Source organism: Phyllobates terribilis, unplaced genomic scaffold (genome assembly GCF_046119375.1).
Source record: "Phyllobates terribilis strain yellow unplaced genomic scaffold, ASM4611937v1 Scaffold_5__5_contigs__length_657084704, whole genome shotgun sequence".
Classification (NCBI taxonomy): domain Eukaryota; kingdom Metazoa; phylum Chordata; class Amphibia; order Anura; family Dendrobatidae; genus Phyllobates; species Phyllobates terribilis.
The window spans coordinates 537,328,818-537,345,351 of NW_027362765.1; positions in this window are offsets into that span (position 1 = coordinate 537,328,818).

The following is a 16,534-nucleotide window of genomic DNA, read 5'->3' on the forward strand; positions in this document are numbered from 1 at the left end:
TTCTTTTAGCTAGACATTATGTAATTTTTTAGGCACTAATTTGCCATACACATAAGTTAGTGTATATTTAAAACTTTAATTACATGTTAAATACTTATGAGTGGTAAAACTGGCTCATACCATAAGATATAACCCAGCATCAGTGCAAAGTAAATAAATCAATGTATTTGCAAATTACCTAAGCATTTTTAATGTAGATTAAATTCTATTTTTGACAGCTGAAATACAGGCATATTTCTGTGTCCATAATTCTGATTTAATACCCATAGAGTTTTATGGAGATCTACCATAGTTTATTTTTGTTCATAAAAGTGTAAGGGAAGTCTGACATATGCTCACCTAAAACCTAAACTTACTGCATATTCCAGACATAAAACAGATTTGTACAAATCCAGCAATAAATACAGGGGCTTTGTGAATTTTGTATCCTACTACAGACAGGGCAAAGGGGGAAATTTCTGCTGCAGCCAGTTGTCAAAGGGTATGTGCACACGATGCAGAAATGCTCAGGATTTTTTCCTGAGCGTTTCTGCATCTCCCTGGCAGGAAAAAACGCATGCGGATTGTACATGCGGTTTCCTGCCAGGGACATGCTGATGTGAAGCGGTCTTCACTTTCATTTCCGCATGCGGGTTGACAAGCGCTTCCCAAGCGATTTTAGCATCACTTGGAAAGTGCTTGTCAACTTCACACTATATAAATCCATGCAACCGGCATGGATTTATATAGTGTGTGAATGTCAAAAAAAAAAAAAAAAAATATATATATATATATATATATATATATATACTACCCTCCGATGGCCCCCGGTGTCCTGCTTCCCTCCGTCCCGGCTGCCGGCAGTGTAAGACTGAAGGACCTGCCGACGTCAGCGTCACGTGACCCGTCACATGACTCGGATGTCAGCGTAGGTCCTTCATTCAACCGCGAAGTGCCTGGGAAGCCAGGAGGACGCAGTGCGGGACGCCGGAAGGTGAGTATATATATATATTTTTTATTTTATTCTTTTCTTTTAATGGTACCTGGGTCTGGATGAGAGTCCTCTCATCCACACCCGGGTACCATCCGCACATTAGAACGCATGGAATGCGCATCTACAGATGCAGGGATGCGGATTCCATGCGGTCTAATGCAAGTCAATGGCGGCGAAAAAGCAGCGTTTCCGCAAAATTAATGGACATGCTGCGGATTTTTGATCGCAGCGTTTACGCTGCGGAAAAATCTGCATCATGGGCACAGCACATGCGGATTTCCATTGGGGAACATTGCTGCCCTTCTACCATGCGTTTTTAATGCGTTTCCTCGGCGTTTCCGCAGCTGCAGAAACGCAGCGGAAACGCATTAAAAACGCATCGTGTGCACACAGCCTTACTGACAGGCCCAGGATAATAAGCAAGAAAAATGGGATGTGGCTGAGATTCTGGGGAACACAGAAAAGACTTGTTTATATGTTTCTTAGTTTTAATTGTAACAACATGAGACAAAATTGGGAAAAAAAAGAAAGATGGACATTAGAGAACAAATTGCTGGGATATTTTTTGTACATTTTGTATGTTTGGTATCAAATATGAGTGATATATACCTACTGTATGTCTGAATGCAATAATCTTGTGAATTAACAAAGGGAACATGTTACTAGGATTAAAGATCCTAAGCCGTCCATGTGTTCATGTAAGGTGGCGCTACCAGGGTGGGACATATAGTGAGTGACTGGCAGTCAGTCTGCTCTCCTAATCTCAGCTGTGACTAACACAATACAGCAGAGCTGAGATTTGCCTCACTGCAAACACATCAGCAGTTTTAGCTCTACTCTCATAGTGCCGTCAGCTCAGCATTGATGCCCGTGCTCTCATATCAGCTGCCTGTGAGATGGAAGCTAAAGAAATGTCTGTAATCACACTTAGCTTTGCTGTGTCATCAGAAGAGCAGACTCTCCTGTATGAGACATGTAATGACAGGGAGTCTGCTCTCCTCATTGCGCATTGTCTCATTACAAACACTTCTAGCAGCTTTCCTCACAGTACTGTTAGCTCTGCTGTACTGCCTCTTACCCCACACTGGCTGAGTGAGATGAAAGCTGAAGTGCATGGAACATGTTACATGTCTCACTCTGGTAACGCCAACTTTAATTTACAATAATCTCTGGAGGCGGATCCCCAGGCAGATCAGTGTCCGGCCCATAGATCTTAACAGCTCATTTACATATAAGAAACATGTGGATTTCTCTGGAATAAGACATCGCATGGCAGATATCAAAGTATTAAGGTATCTTATTTAACTTTCATGCACATATAGCTGGCTTATTTGGGTTAATCCTACAGACAGATTCCCATTGAAAAGCTAAATTAGCCTAACTGGAGAAAATATAAATAAGGATATTTGTTCATTAGAATAGCTTGTTTTATCATATATTTCTGTAGTTACTACACATATAGTAATAAAGACTATATGGCCAAATATTTCCACCATTCTCCACAACACACTTTCAAAAATCCTTTGGCAGCTTGTCTTTAAAAAACACTAGGAAATGAATAATGGACAGAGGTCACTGAGTTGTCACTCACATCATTGATGGCACATATGGCTAATAGATCAATGAAATGTATCCTCTTACAGAAACGAGAAGGAAGTCCACACTGAATGAACGCTTTTTATTAATCCTAAACAACACTTTCATTCTGAATGAGCAATCAAGGAAAGTACACGAGTGTGAAAGGTCAAGCTTGTAGCTCTAATAACTTTGCATATGATTCAGTGAGTAGCCCTCCTCCCTCTTTAACCTTATTGATTTATGCTTGTCTGGAGACTCATATCAATGCCAATTCAGTAAGTTCATCCACAGAAAGTACAGTGACCTTTGTTCCCTTAAAGCATTGGAGTTATGTCCATTGCGTATCAATTGCAAAGCAAACAGACTTTTGTTTCTTTCCTTGAAACTGGAATTATAAGAATCAAAATGAATCTTAGATTTTAGTCTTATTATCAGGCACGGGATTATTGTTTTGTGTAATCTATTTGGTACAATAATTCATAATCATAAAAGAATATTAGATCTGTTTTATGGTGATGTGTTCAGAGTAAACATATTGCAGGTTGATGTGAAGGCTACACAATGGGTCCATTTACTTTTACTCATATGCATCCCATGGTCCTCAGGCCTGATCTCATTTCTACTGAAATATTCTCTAACCCTTAAAATATATTAGGTCATATATACAGTGGGGGGAAATAAGTATGTTATTTGATCCCTTGCTGTTTTTGTAAGTTTGCCCACTTTCAAAGACATGAACAGTCTACAATTTTAAGGGTAGGTTAATTCTAACATTGAGAGATAGAATATCCCCCCAAAAATCAAGAAAATCACATTGTATAAATGAGTTAATTTTTTTTGCATTTTGCAATTAGAAATAAGTATTTGATCCCCTACAAACCATTATGCGTTCTGGCTCCTACAGACCAGTTAGACACTGCTAATCAACTCGTTACCTGCATTAAAGACAGCTGTCTTACATAGTCACCTGTATAAAAGACTCCTGCCCACAGACTCAATTAATCAGTAAGACTCTAACCTCTACAACATGGGCAAGACTAAAGAGCTTTCTAAGGATGTCAGGGACAAGATCATAGACCTGCACAAAACTGGAATGGGCTACAAAACCATGAGTAAGACGCTGGGTGAGGAGGCAACTGTTGGTACAATAGTAAGAAAATGGAAGAAATACAAAATGACTGTCAATCGACATCGATCTGGAACACCATGCAAAATCTCACCTCGTGGGGAATCCTTGATCTTGAGCAAAGTGAGAGATCAGCCTAAAACTACACGAGGGGAACTTGTTAATGATCTCAAGGCAGCTGGGACCACAGTTACCAATAAAACCATTGGTAACACATTAAGCCTTAAAGGTTTAAAATCCTGCAGTGCCCGCAAGGTCCCCCTGCTCAAGAAGGCACATGTGCAGGCCTGTCTGAAGTTTGCCAATGAACACCTGGATGATTCTGTGAGTTATTGGGAGAAGGTGCTGTGGTCAGATGAGACAAAAATTGAGCTCTTTGGCATTAATTCAGCTCACTGTGTTTGGAGGAAGAAGAAGGATGAGTATAACCCTAAGAACATCATCCCAACCGTGAAGCTTGGTGGGGGAAGCATTATACTTTGGAGGAGCTTTTCTGCAAAGGGGACATGACGACTGCACCGTACTGAAGGGAAGAAGGATGGGGTCATGTATCGCAAGATTTTGGCCAACAACCTCCTTCCCTCAGTAAGAGCATTGAAGATGGGTCGTGGCTGGTTCTTCCAGCAAGACAATGACCCAAAACATACAGCCAAGGCAACAAAGGAGTGGCTCAAAAAAAAGCACAGAAAGGTCATGGAGTGGCCTAGCCAGTCTCCAGACATTAATCCCATAGAAAACTTATGGAGGGAGTTGAAGCTCTGAGTTGCCAAGCGACAGGCTCAAAATCTTAATGATTTAGAGATGATCTGCAAAGAGGAGTGGACCAAAATTCTTCCTGACATGTGGACAAACCTCATTATCAACTACAAAAAATGTCTGACTGCGGTGTTTGCCAACAAGGGTTTTGCCACCAAGTATTAAGTGTTGTTGCCAGAGGGATCTTGTTATGCACACGCCCGGACTGACTGGCGTGTGCGGGAGTAGTGGTTCCACTGGACCATGAACCGGAGAGTGCCTGGAGGGGCGTGACTAAGTATCTGGCCGATCCGACCAAGGTGGCACGACGGCATACGACGCCAGTGCACCAGGGAGAAACCGGGCAGAGGGACCAGGTGCTACTCCAGGTCAAACTCCGGACACGGGGGTTGACCCACACAGGGATTACTGGAACAGGCAGGTTAGGCTGGCACAGACTGGTGGATATAAGCGAACACGGCAGGTATGCAGACGGGTGGATACAGGCGAGTATGCAGGCAGGGAGGTACTGGCCGAAAGGACGGGCTGGAGCACAGAGAGGACAAGACCCAGTACAGACTGGGTCACAGAAACAGAACCGCAGATGCGGTAGCCAAACACAGCAGAGAGGGAACGCCCAAAGCGGTGGGCAAGAGCAGAGCAGGACGGGACTGCCGGAGCAGCGAGCACAAGCAGAGCAGGACAGGACTGCCGAAGCAGCGAGCAGATGCAGAGCAGGACGGGGCTGCCGGAGCAGCGAGCAGAAGCGGAGCAGGACAGGACTGCCGGAGCAGCGAGCAGATGCAGAGCAGAAACCGCAGGAGCGGCAAGCAAGGCAAGAGCAGAGTGGAAACCGCAAGAGTGGTAAACAAGGCAGGAGCAGAGCGGAAACAGCAGAGCGGCTAAGACGGCCGCAGCAGAGCGGAAACCGCAGAGCGGCAAACAAGGCAGGAGCAGAGCGGAAACCGCAGAGCGGCTAAGACGGCCGCAGCAGAGCGGAAACCGCAGAGCGGCAAACAAGGCAGGAGCAGAGCGGAAACCGCAGAGCGGTAAACAAGGCAGGAGCAGAGCGGAAACCGCAGAGCGGCTAAGAAGGCCGCAGCAGAGCGGAAACCGCAGAGCGGCAAACAAGGCAGGAGCAGAGCGGAAACCGCAGAGCGGTAAGCAAGGCAGGAGCAGAGCGGAAACCGCAGAGCGGTAAACAAGGCAGGAGCAGAGCGGAAACCGCAGAGCGGTAAGCAAGGCAGGAGCAGAGCGGAAACCGCAGAGCGGTAAACAAGGCAGGAGCAGAGCGGAAACCGCAGAGCGGTAAACAAGGCAGGTGCAGAACGGAAACCGCAGAGCGGCTAAGAAGGCAGGAGCAGAGCGGAAACCGCAGAGCGGCAAACAAGGCAGGAGCAGAGCGGACTAGAACTGCCGGAGCGGTGAGCAAAGGAGTAAGAGCAGGCTAGAACCGCCGGAGCAGTGAGCAAGGCAGAGCAGGGGGGACAGGGCTCTGTTCACACGGAACAGACAGGAAGAGAAAGGCAGAGCCAGATACCCACAGGGTACTTGCAGAGAAGTAGCGAGTGGACCACAAACTCACAAACGGGAGTACAGAGACAACAAGCAGGAGTTAGGTACGAGTTCAGACTCTGCAGAAAAAGGAAGGGAACGGACATAGAGGCAAAACAGGTAAAGGATAGGAGAGAGTTCAGACTGGAACTGAGTGTACGGAGGAGACCGACACTGCAGCGGGATACAGGAGCGGGTCTGGGAATACGGCCCCCAGAGAGGCGGGACGAACAGGCAAGGAGCGAGTTCAGACAGGACAGACAAGATACAGGAACAGGTCTAGGTAATCGGCCCCTAGAAGGCGGGAGGAACAGGCTAGGAGCGTGTTCAGACAGGCCTGGAAATACAGCCTCCAGGATAGGCAGACAAGAAAACACAGACAGGACTCAGTTCAGACACGGGAACTGATACCGCAAGGCAGGAGACATAGACAGGACACAGTTCAGACACGGGAACTGATACCGCAAGGCAGGAGACAAAGACAGGACTCAGTTCAGACACGGGAACTGATACCGCAAGGCAGGAGACAAGAACGGGACCTGGCACCTTCAGAGTGAAGCACACACTGAATGAAACACTATGCTCAGGCAGGGATAGATGGGAGCAGCAGAGCTATATACCAGGTGACAGACAGCAATAGGCTGAGGATGCACAAGGGGTGTGACCCACAGCAGGTCCAAAAAGCAGGAAGTGATCGGGTGCCGCCCTTAAGCAGCAGAAACAGACAAACAGACAGCAAGGAGGGAAGCCAGAGAGACATTCTGGACTGGAGATCAAGTGCGCGCTCTTGCACAGTGGGAGATGGACCACCATGCAAGGACGCCGCCAGGTATGTTACAGATCTAATACTTATTACTCACTGCAAAATGCAAAAAAAATGATCTAATTAATACATTGTGATTTTCTTGATTTTTTTTTGAATATTCTATCTCTTAATGTTAAAATTAACATACCCTTAAAATTATAGACTATTCATGTCTTTGTCAGTGGGAAAACTTACAAAAACAGTAAGGGATCAAATACGTATTTCCCCCTGTAAGTATTAAATAATTTTTGAAGTTCTCAGAGCTACTTGAGAAATTACTATAAAACAATGGAGGGGTCAAACTTGTAGATATCAATTTTCTGGTATTTTCACAGGTAGACTTCTAATTGCCACATCCTGTAGGTCACCATCTATATTATATATTTATTATACAACCCCTGGCAAAAATTATGGAATGGCCGGGCTCGGAGGATGTTCATTCAGTTGTTTAATGTTGTTGAAAAAAAGCAGATCACAGACATGGCACAAAACTAAATTAATTTCAAATGGCAACTTTGGGGCTTTAAGAAACACTAAAAGAAATCAAGATTTAAAATGTGGTACTCAGTAAGGCTGCATGCCCACTATGCGTTTTTCAAGCGTTTTTGCAGTGGAATTTCTGCAGCGAAAACGCTTAAAAAAATGTTTGCTAATACGTGACCCATGGTCCCCAATGATAATCCACATGTGCTGTGCACATACTGCGGAAATTTCCGCTGCGAATTATCATTGCGGAAAAATACGCAGCATGTCCATTAATTTTGCAGACACGCAACGTAATTGCCGCCATTGACTTGCATTGAAACACATATTATTCGTGTCAGCACTAGTGTTCAGCGAGCACTAAAATGCTTGGGTGCTCGAAGCTCGGGCCGAGCTCACCGTGATACTCGTGTGCTCGACCCGAGAAACGAGCCCAATGTTAGTCTATGGGAGACCTGAGCATTTTTGCGGCGGCACCCCTGACAGTCTGTAGAAAGCCTAAAAAGTGCCCAAAACGATAGTGACAGTGCTTCAAAGACATGGGGACAGCATGGGCATCGTCCCAGGAAGCATTTCTGACCCCCAGGTCACTGCTGTCAACAACGTGGTCAGAGGTATTAAGCCACTTTTACGGGCTCACAATAAAACGTTCAAAAACAAAACTGAAACGGTTCTCCTGTGAAATATGTTAAGGAACTTCCTTTCCAGGGTAAAGACTTGTGTATAAGGTAAAATAAATAACCAAAAACAAAAATACTTCTCCACACCTTGGACTATGTTCACAAGTAGCATTTTTTATGAGTTTTTTCACTTTTGTATTGCTTTCAACCGTGACAAATGCATTCACCGGGAAATGTCATTTTAACATTTTACAGCCTTATCTGGCCATGTGCTGTGTGACACATGCATACAGTGCTGAAAAGACATGGGAACAGCATGGGGAAGACCCCTGGAAGCATCTCTGACACCAAGGTCACTGCCTAAAAGTGTGCCCATCAGAAGTGATCCTTACCGCATCAGAAGATGCAGACTTGCAACTATCCCCGTGCAAGTCCTTTTCCCAGGGCAGTGTTCGATTGTACCTTCCCCATTCCTTGCAATGCAAGCGTAAGTGTGCAGCCTGACACCCACCCACCCCCAGGCTGCAATACCATACTGCAAGCTTGCTTGCACTTGAAATTGGGCCTTTTGGGCATGTGGAGGCAGACGCCGGCCACCATGTCATGGCTGCGTTGACGGTCCGGTGTCCATACCATCAACGCCAGGGGGCGGCCGGGTGTCCACACTCGGTCCCCAGCCGCCCCGCGGCCGGGTGTCCACACACGGTCCCCAGCCGCCTGGGGGCGGCCGGGTGTCCATAAACGGTACCCAGCCGCCTCTATTTCTCCTTGGAAGTTCTCCCACACTTTTCTTAGCCTGACTGCTTTAGGTCAGCATTGGACGAGCCCACCAGAGAACCAGATTCCTCCAGTGGGCCCTGGCTTCTCCATCAGGGGAGTTGAGAGTGCCAAGGTGAGGAGCATGATGATGATGATAGAAGTTAGCATCTGCTTTGTTTTCTTGGAATGCAAGCGTAAGTGTGCAACCTTCCACCCACCCACCCCCAGGGCTGCAATACCATACTGCTAGCTTGCACTTGAAATGGGGCCTATTAGTTTGGAGGAGGCCGAAGCTCACAACTACCTCATGGCTGCTTTGGCAGTGAGGTATCCATACTCAGTCCCCAGCCGCCCGGTGGCCGGGTGTCCACGCTCGATCCCCAGCCACCAGGGGGCGGCCGGGTGTCCATAAACGGTCCCCAGCCGCCCCTATTTCTCCTTGGAACTTCCCCCACACTTTTCTAAGCCTGGCCTGCTTTAGGGCAGCATTGGACGAGCCCATCAGAGAACCAGACTCCTCCGGTGGGCCCTGGCTTCTCCATCAGGGGAGTTGAGTGCCAAGGTGAGGAGCATGATGATGATGACAGAAGTTAGCATCTGCGTTGTTTTCTTGGAATGCAAGCGCATGTATGTAGTAGCGGCTAGGCCTGAGGTGGTCAGCGTTTTGGCGCATATCCTACCTCCTCCGAGGATTGCTGGATGTTTTCCTGCTACTATCCCAGTTCTATGACTCCCGTTAAAACAAAGCTTCAGGTGATGAATGATGAATGATGTGGTGGCAAAGGAGAAAGAGCAGGAGGAACAGGCACCATTCACATCAATATCAGGCCAGTCAACCACACATGTCTTGTAGGATATGTTTCTGTACCAAAAGGAGAGGTTTGGCTACACAGTTATAGGGCATGCAGTGAGTGCAATGCCTACCAAAAATTTCGAGGCACTCCAATGCCCCTTGGAAGTGACATGGAGGTCAGAGGGCCTTAACTAAACCGTTTTTTCCATTTATAGCAACTGAGTCTCCTGTGCACTGTTGGCCTAAGCAGTGAATGGAAGGCTTTCCAAAAATTATGAGGAACTGCAATGCCCCTTAAAACAGACGTGGATTACAGCATACTAAAAACCTTCTACCCATTATTGAGGAGTGGGTCTCCGTTAGTTTTCGCCTATGCATTGAAAAGCAAAAGCTGACTAAAATTAGGAGGAAATGCAATGCCCGTTGGAAGAATGGTGGAGGTCGCAGTGGAATAAAAAGACAATATCAATGCCCCTTGGAAAAGTGGTCGAGGTTGCAGTAGCTTAAAAAGACGGTTTTAATGCCCCTTGGAAGAGACATGGAGGTCGCAGTAGCTGAACAAGACAGTTTTAATGCCCCTTGGAAGAATGGTGGAGGTTGCAGTGGAATAAAAAGACAATATCAATGCCCCTTGGAAAAGTGGTGGAGGTCGCAGTAGCTTACCAAGACAGTTTTAATGCCCCTTGGAAGAGACGTGGAGGTCGCAGTAGCTTAACAAGACAGTTTTAATGCCCCTTGGAAGAGACGTGGAGGTCGCAGTAGCTTAACAAGACGGTTTCAATGCCCCTTGGAAGAATGGTGGAGGTCGCAGTTGAATAAAAAGACAATATCAATGCCCCTTGGAAAAGTGGTGGAGGTCGTAGTAGCTTAACAAGACAGTTTTAATGCCCCTTGGAAGAGACGTGGAGGTCGCAGTAGCTTAACAAGACAGTTTTAATGCCCCTTGGAAAAGTGGTGGAGGTCGCAGTAGCTTAACAAGATGGTTTTAATGCCCCTTGGAAGAATGGTGGAGGTCGCAGTGGAATAAAAAGACAATATCAATGCCCCTTGGAAAAGTGGTGGAGGTCGCAGTAGCTTAACAAGTTGGTTTTAATGCCCCTTGGAAGAGATGTGGAGGTCGCAGTAGCTTAACAAAACAATTTTAATGCCCCTTGGAAGAATGGTGGAGGTCACAGTGGAATAAAAAGACAATATCAATGCCCCTTGGAAAAGTAGTGGAGGTCGCAGTAGCTTAACAAGACGGTTTTAATGCCCCTTGGAAGAGACGTGGAGGTCGCAGTAGCTTAACAAGACAGTTTTAATGCCCCTTGGAAGAGACGTGGATGTCGCAGTAGCTTAACAAGACGGTTTTAATGCCCCTTGGAAGAATGGTGGAGGTCACAGTGGAATAAAAAGACAATATCAATGCCCTTTGGAAAAGTGGTGGAGGTCGCAGTAGCTTAACAAGACAGTTTTAATGCCCCTTGGAAGAGACGTGGAGGTCTCAGTAGCTTAACAAGACAGTTTTAATGCCCCTTGGAAAAGTGGTGGAGGTCGCAGTAGCTTAACAAGATGGTTTTAATGCCCCTTGGAAGAATGGTGGAGGGCGCAGTGGAATAAAAAGACAATATCAATGCCCCTTGGAAAAGTGGTGGAGGTCGCAGTAGCTTAACAAGATGGTTTTAATGCCCCTTGGAAGAGATGCGGAGGTCGCAGTAGCTTAACATGACAATTTTAATGCCCCTTGGAAGAATGGTGGAGGTCACAGTGGAATAAAAAGACAATATCAATGCCCCTTGGAAAAGTAGTGGAGGTCGCAGTAACTTAACAAGACGGTTTTAATGCCCCTTGGAAGAGACGTGGAGGTCGCAGTAGCTTAACAAGATGGTTTTAATGCCCCTTGGAAGAGACCTGGAGGTCGCAGTAGCTTAACAAGACGGTTTTAATGCCCCTTGGAAGAATGGTGGAGGTCGCAGTGGAATAAAAAGACAATATCAATGCCCCTTGGAAAAGTGGTGGAGGTCGCAGTAGCTTAACAAGACGGTTTTAATGCCCCTTGGAAGAGACGTGGAGGTCGCAGTAGCTTAACAAAACGGTTTTAATTCCCCTTGGAAGAATGGTGGAGGTCGCAGTGGAATAAAAAGACAATATCAATGCCCCTTGGAAAAGTGGTGGAGGTCGCAGTAGCTTAACAAGACGGTTTTAATGCCCCTTGGAAGAGACGTGGAGGTCGCAGTAGCTTAACAAGATGGTTTCAATGCCCCTTGGAAGAATGGTGGAGGTCGCAGTGGAATAAAAAGACAATATCAATGCCCCTTGGAAAAGTGGTGGAGGTCACAGTAGCTTAACAAGACGGTTTTAATGCCCCTTGGAAAAGTGGTGGAGGTTGCAGTAGCTTAACAAGACGGTTTTAACGCCCCTTGGAAGAGACGTGGAGGTCAGAGTAGCTTAACAAGACGGTTTTCATGCCCCTTACAAGAGCCATGCAGTACAGCATATTAAAAACATTATTCCCATTATTGGGGAGTGGGTCTCCCATAGTCTTTGCCTATGCCTTCCAAGCCAAAGCGGCCAAAAATTAGGACGGAGGAACTTGCAATGCTGGCAACACGGACCACGGTCAACCTGGTGGTATAGTGGTGGTGGAGGCTGAGGATAAGGAGAAGAGCAAAATACAGCCGAAATGAGGAAGTGTATACCCATGTGTGGGTGTGAAGCGGTGCATGGGAATACACCTCTCGAAAAAACACAGTGGATTTGACTTTGTTACTCTGCTGTCATTTGGTGATGATGAGAAGTCTGGCCCAATCCAGCCCTTGTTCATTTTGATAAGGGTCAGCTTGTCAGCATTGTCAGTTGACAGGCGAGTGTGCTTATCAGTTATAATTCCCCCAGCGGCACTAAAAACACGCTCCGATAACACGCTAGCGGCAGGGCAGGCCAGGACCTCCAAGGCATACAGAGCGAGTTCATTCCAAGTGTCCAGCTTGGATACCCAATAATTAAAAGGCACAGAGGAATCACGGAGGACGCTTGTACGGTCGTCTAGGTACTCCCTCACCATCTTTTGAAACTTTCCACTCCTTGTGAGAGTATCCCGAGCCTCAGGGCCTGTAAGCAGGGTGGGTCTCAGAAAACTGTCCCAGAATGTTGACAGTGTTTCACTGCCTCTACTGGATTGGACTTGCGTCTCTCTTGCCTGTACGCCTTGGTTGGTCAACGAACTGTGACCTCTGCCGCTAGCGTGTTCAGATGGGAATTTTTTTAACAGTTCAGCAGCAAGGGCCTTCTGGTGCTGCCACATTTTTGTAGACTTTTCCACCTCAGGAATAAGAGAGTGAAAGTTCTCCTTGTAGCGGGGGTCTAAAAGTGTCACCAACCAGTAATGTCTGTCACCCAACATTTTGACAACGCGAGGGTCACGGTTAAGGCAGCGTATGCGTGCCAGACTGGTAATGGGCAAGACTTCCGTGTCCTCACCAAGATGACGACTGACTATGCTCTCCTCCTCCTCCTCCTCCCCCCCTGTCCTCAGGCCACCCACGCTGAACCGACTGTATGACAGTTGTACAGGTATTACCGTCTACAGCACATGATGCCATATCCTGTTCTTCCTCCTCCTCCTCTCCCTCATTGTCCCCCAATGCACGTTGAGATGAGATGAGGCTGGGCTGTGTGTAATCGCCCATTACGGCTTCTTGATCCATCTCATCATACTCTGGCTGCAATGCCTCCTCTTTAATTCTCTGCAGAGAGCATTGCAAAAGACAGACAAGTGGGATGCTGACGCTAATGATGGCATCATCGCCACTCACCATCTTGGTGGACTCCTCAAAGTTTGTCAGGATGGTACATATGTCAGACATCCAGGTCCACTCCTGAGGTCTTATGTGTGGAGTCTGACCTGAATATCGATGGCCTTGTTGCAGCTAGTGCTTCAAAACTGCTCTCTTCTGCTCACAAATCCATTACAACATGTGGAGGGTAGAATTCCAATGTGTGGGGACATCACAAACCAGTCGGTGTGCTGGAAGCTGCAAACGCTGCTGCAACACAGCAAGGGCGGCGGAAGCTGTAGCCGACTTTCGAAAATGAGCTGACAGGCGGCGTATTTTGACGAGCAGATCGGGCAACTCGGGGTACGATTTAAGAAACCGCTGAACCACGAGGTTAAGCACATAAGCCAGGCATGGTATGTGTGTGATCTCGCCTCGCCTCAGAGCCGCCACTAGGTTATGGCCATTGTCACACACGACCCTGCCTGGATGTAGGTTCAGCGGTATCAGCCACAGATCTGCCTGCTCTTTCACAGCTGTCCACAACTCACAAGCAGTGAGGTTTATCACCTAAGCTTATGAGTTTCAGCACAGCCTGTTGTCGCTTGGCTGAGGCAGTACTGCAGTGCTTCCAGCTTGTAACTTATGTGGTGATATCTGAGATGGAGGCTGAACATGAGGAGGAGGAGGATGATGCACAGGATCTGTACACTGTGGGGGCAACTCTGACTGACATAGGGCCCGCAATCCTCGGTGTGGAGAGGATGTGTTCCGTCCCAAGGTCCGACTGGGTCCCGGCTTCCACTATGTTTACCCAGTGTGCCGTCAGGGAGATGTACCATCCCTGGCCACAAGCACTTGTCCACGTGTCCGTTGTCAGGTGGACTCTCCCAGTAACTGCGTTGTTGAGGGCACGGCAGACGTTTTGGGACACGTGCTTGTGTAGTGCGGGGATGGCACACCGGGCAAAATAGTGTCGGCTGGGGACCGAGTACCGAGGGACGGCCACCGCCTTAAGGTTGCGGAAGTATTCCGTCTCCACCAGCCTAAAAGGCAGCATTTCCAACGCAAGCAGTCATGAAATGTGCGAATTTAGGACTGTGGCCTGTGGGGCGTTGGCTGTGAATTTGTGCTTTCATTCAAAGGTCTGGGATATGGACAATTGAACGCTGCGGTGGGATGTGGACGTGGACGTTGATGCAGTTTCTTGAGAAACTGCCATAACAAGTGAAAACTGAGAGGAGGGGGCATCTTTGCATGCAGTATGGACAGGGGATTGCCTTGCACGCACAACAGGGGGTTCTATTACACGCACAACAGCGGAAGAAGCAGTGGTGACACCCGCTGACACTGGTCGTGGACCCTGGGGTTCGCCCCACAAAGTCGGGTGCTTTGCTGACATGTGCCTGATCATGCTGATGCTGGCATGGCAGGTGGTACAAATGGCCTTTTTGGGGTTATCAGCAGAGTCTTTAAAAGAATTCCAGACTCTGGAAGACCTACCGGTTGTACTGGCAACGTCCCTCGTGTTGGTGTTACGGGGAACTGTTGCCCACCTTCTGTGTGTGGCCACCACACTGCTTCTTCCTGCCTTTTGGGGTACTCTGCCTCCCTCCCCCTATGTGCTGCTGGCCTTGCTCTGCATGTCATCCTGCAACGTTGGGTCAGTTACTAGATCATCTACCACCTCCTCCTCTTCCACTTGCGCACCACGATCCTCCTCCTCACTTCGTGGCAATTGTGTCTCGTCATCGTCCACCTCTTGTGACAAATTGCCAGCGTCGACTTCCTGTGGCCGTGGCTGTTCAAATATTTGGGCATCGCTACATGGGATCTCCTCTTCCACCACTTCAAGTGGAGCAGGCAAGGGGCACAAATATGGAAATGGACCAGTGAACAGCTCTTCAGAGTGTCCAAGTGTGGGATCAGTTGCTGTCTGACGACTCTCGGCATGGTGGGAGGAAGGAACATCAGGGTGAGGAGGAATATGTGGTCGAGACTCACGGCTACTAAATCTTGACCATGTAGAAGACAGACCGGAAGTGGTTGTGCCCAGGTAACTGGAAGTATTATCTGCTAACTAAATTAATAATCTGTTCACACTGATCAGTTCACAATACTGGTGTTGTAGTGTGCTTCCCTAGTAATTCGGTCAAGAAGTGGGAGCGAGAAGATGTGGCTGTTGGTTGTGGCACATTTTTACCTTGGCCACGGCCCCATCCTCTACACGCACCATCACCAGAACGTCCAGTTCTACGTCCCTTGCCACGCGCCTTGCCCATTGTAAATGAAGTAAAATAGCTTACACTCGCACTATCAGTGGAAAAAGGATAATAAAAAGGAGATTAGAACCGTGGAAGAGGAAAACCACAGTTCTATTTCTCTGGCCTACACCAGACTCTTTTAAACAGATATATTGGTGTCTTACCAGTCAGGGAGACACTATTACAGGTTTTTTTTACGGCATAAAATGCCAAAAGCAGGATAATACAGAGATTTGACCCGTGGAACTGCAAAACCACAATTCTATTTCTCTGGCCTACACCAGACTCTTTTAAACCGATATATTGGTGTCTGACCAGTCAATGAGACACTATTACAGGCTTTTTTTACGCAAAAAAATGCCAAAAGCAGGATAATACAGAGATTTGACCCATGGAACTGCAAAACCACAGTTCTATTTCTCTGGCCTACACCAGACTCTTTTACAGACACACTCAATTTTTTTTTTAGGGGGGGGGGGGGAATATCAAAATGTTGATAAGACGTGTATTTGTACAGTCTGACTAAGGAAAAAAAATACAGAATTTAGATGAAAAAAAAAGATTTTTTCCTGGCCCCTGAGACCGGGGAATATGTCTAGCAATTTGACCAACAGGAGCACACAGGACTCTAATGCTGCGTTTGCTGGTATAACCACTGCGTCTCCTATACAGCCTGCCTGCCTGATATCTGGGATGGATATTAGTCCTGAGAAGGACTGTTTGTTTGATTTGGCAGGCTTTAGAGACCCTACACTACCTATTTCAACCTATATATCTCTCCCTAACTTAGCAGCACTCTCCCTACACTGTCTGATCCCGTGCGATTGTGTCCAAGATGGCGGCGCCCGGTTTTAAATACTCGAGGTGACGCTGTGCGGCCAGCCAATCACAGTAATGCCACAAACAAGATGGCTGCGGCATTACAGTGACTGGCTGGCAATCCCTGCATGTTCATTGGCTCTGTAAAGAGCGCCAAACGTGCAGGGCGGAGACCCGAGCTCCCACCCGAGTAACCCAGAAATGCTCGGTGCTCGCCGAACATCCCGAATAGCGAGATGCTCGGGCGAGTACCGAGCAGTGTCGAGCATA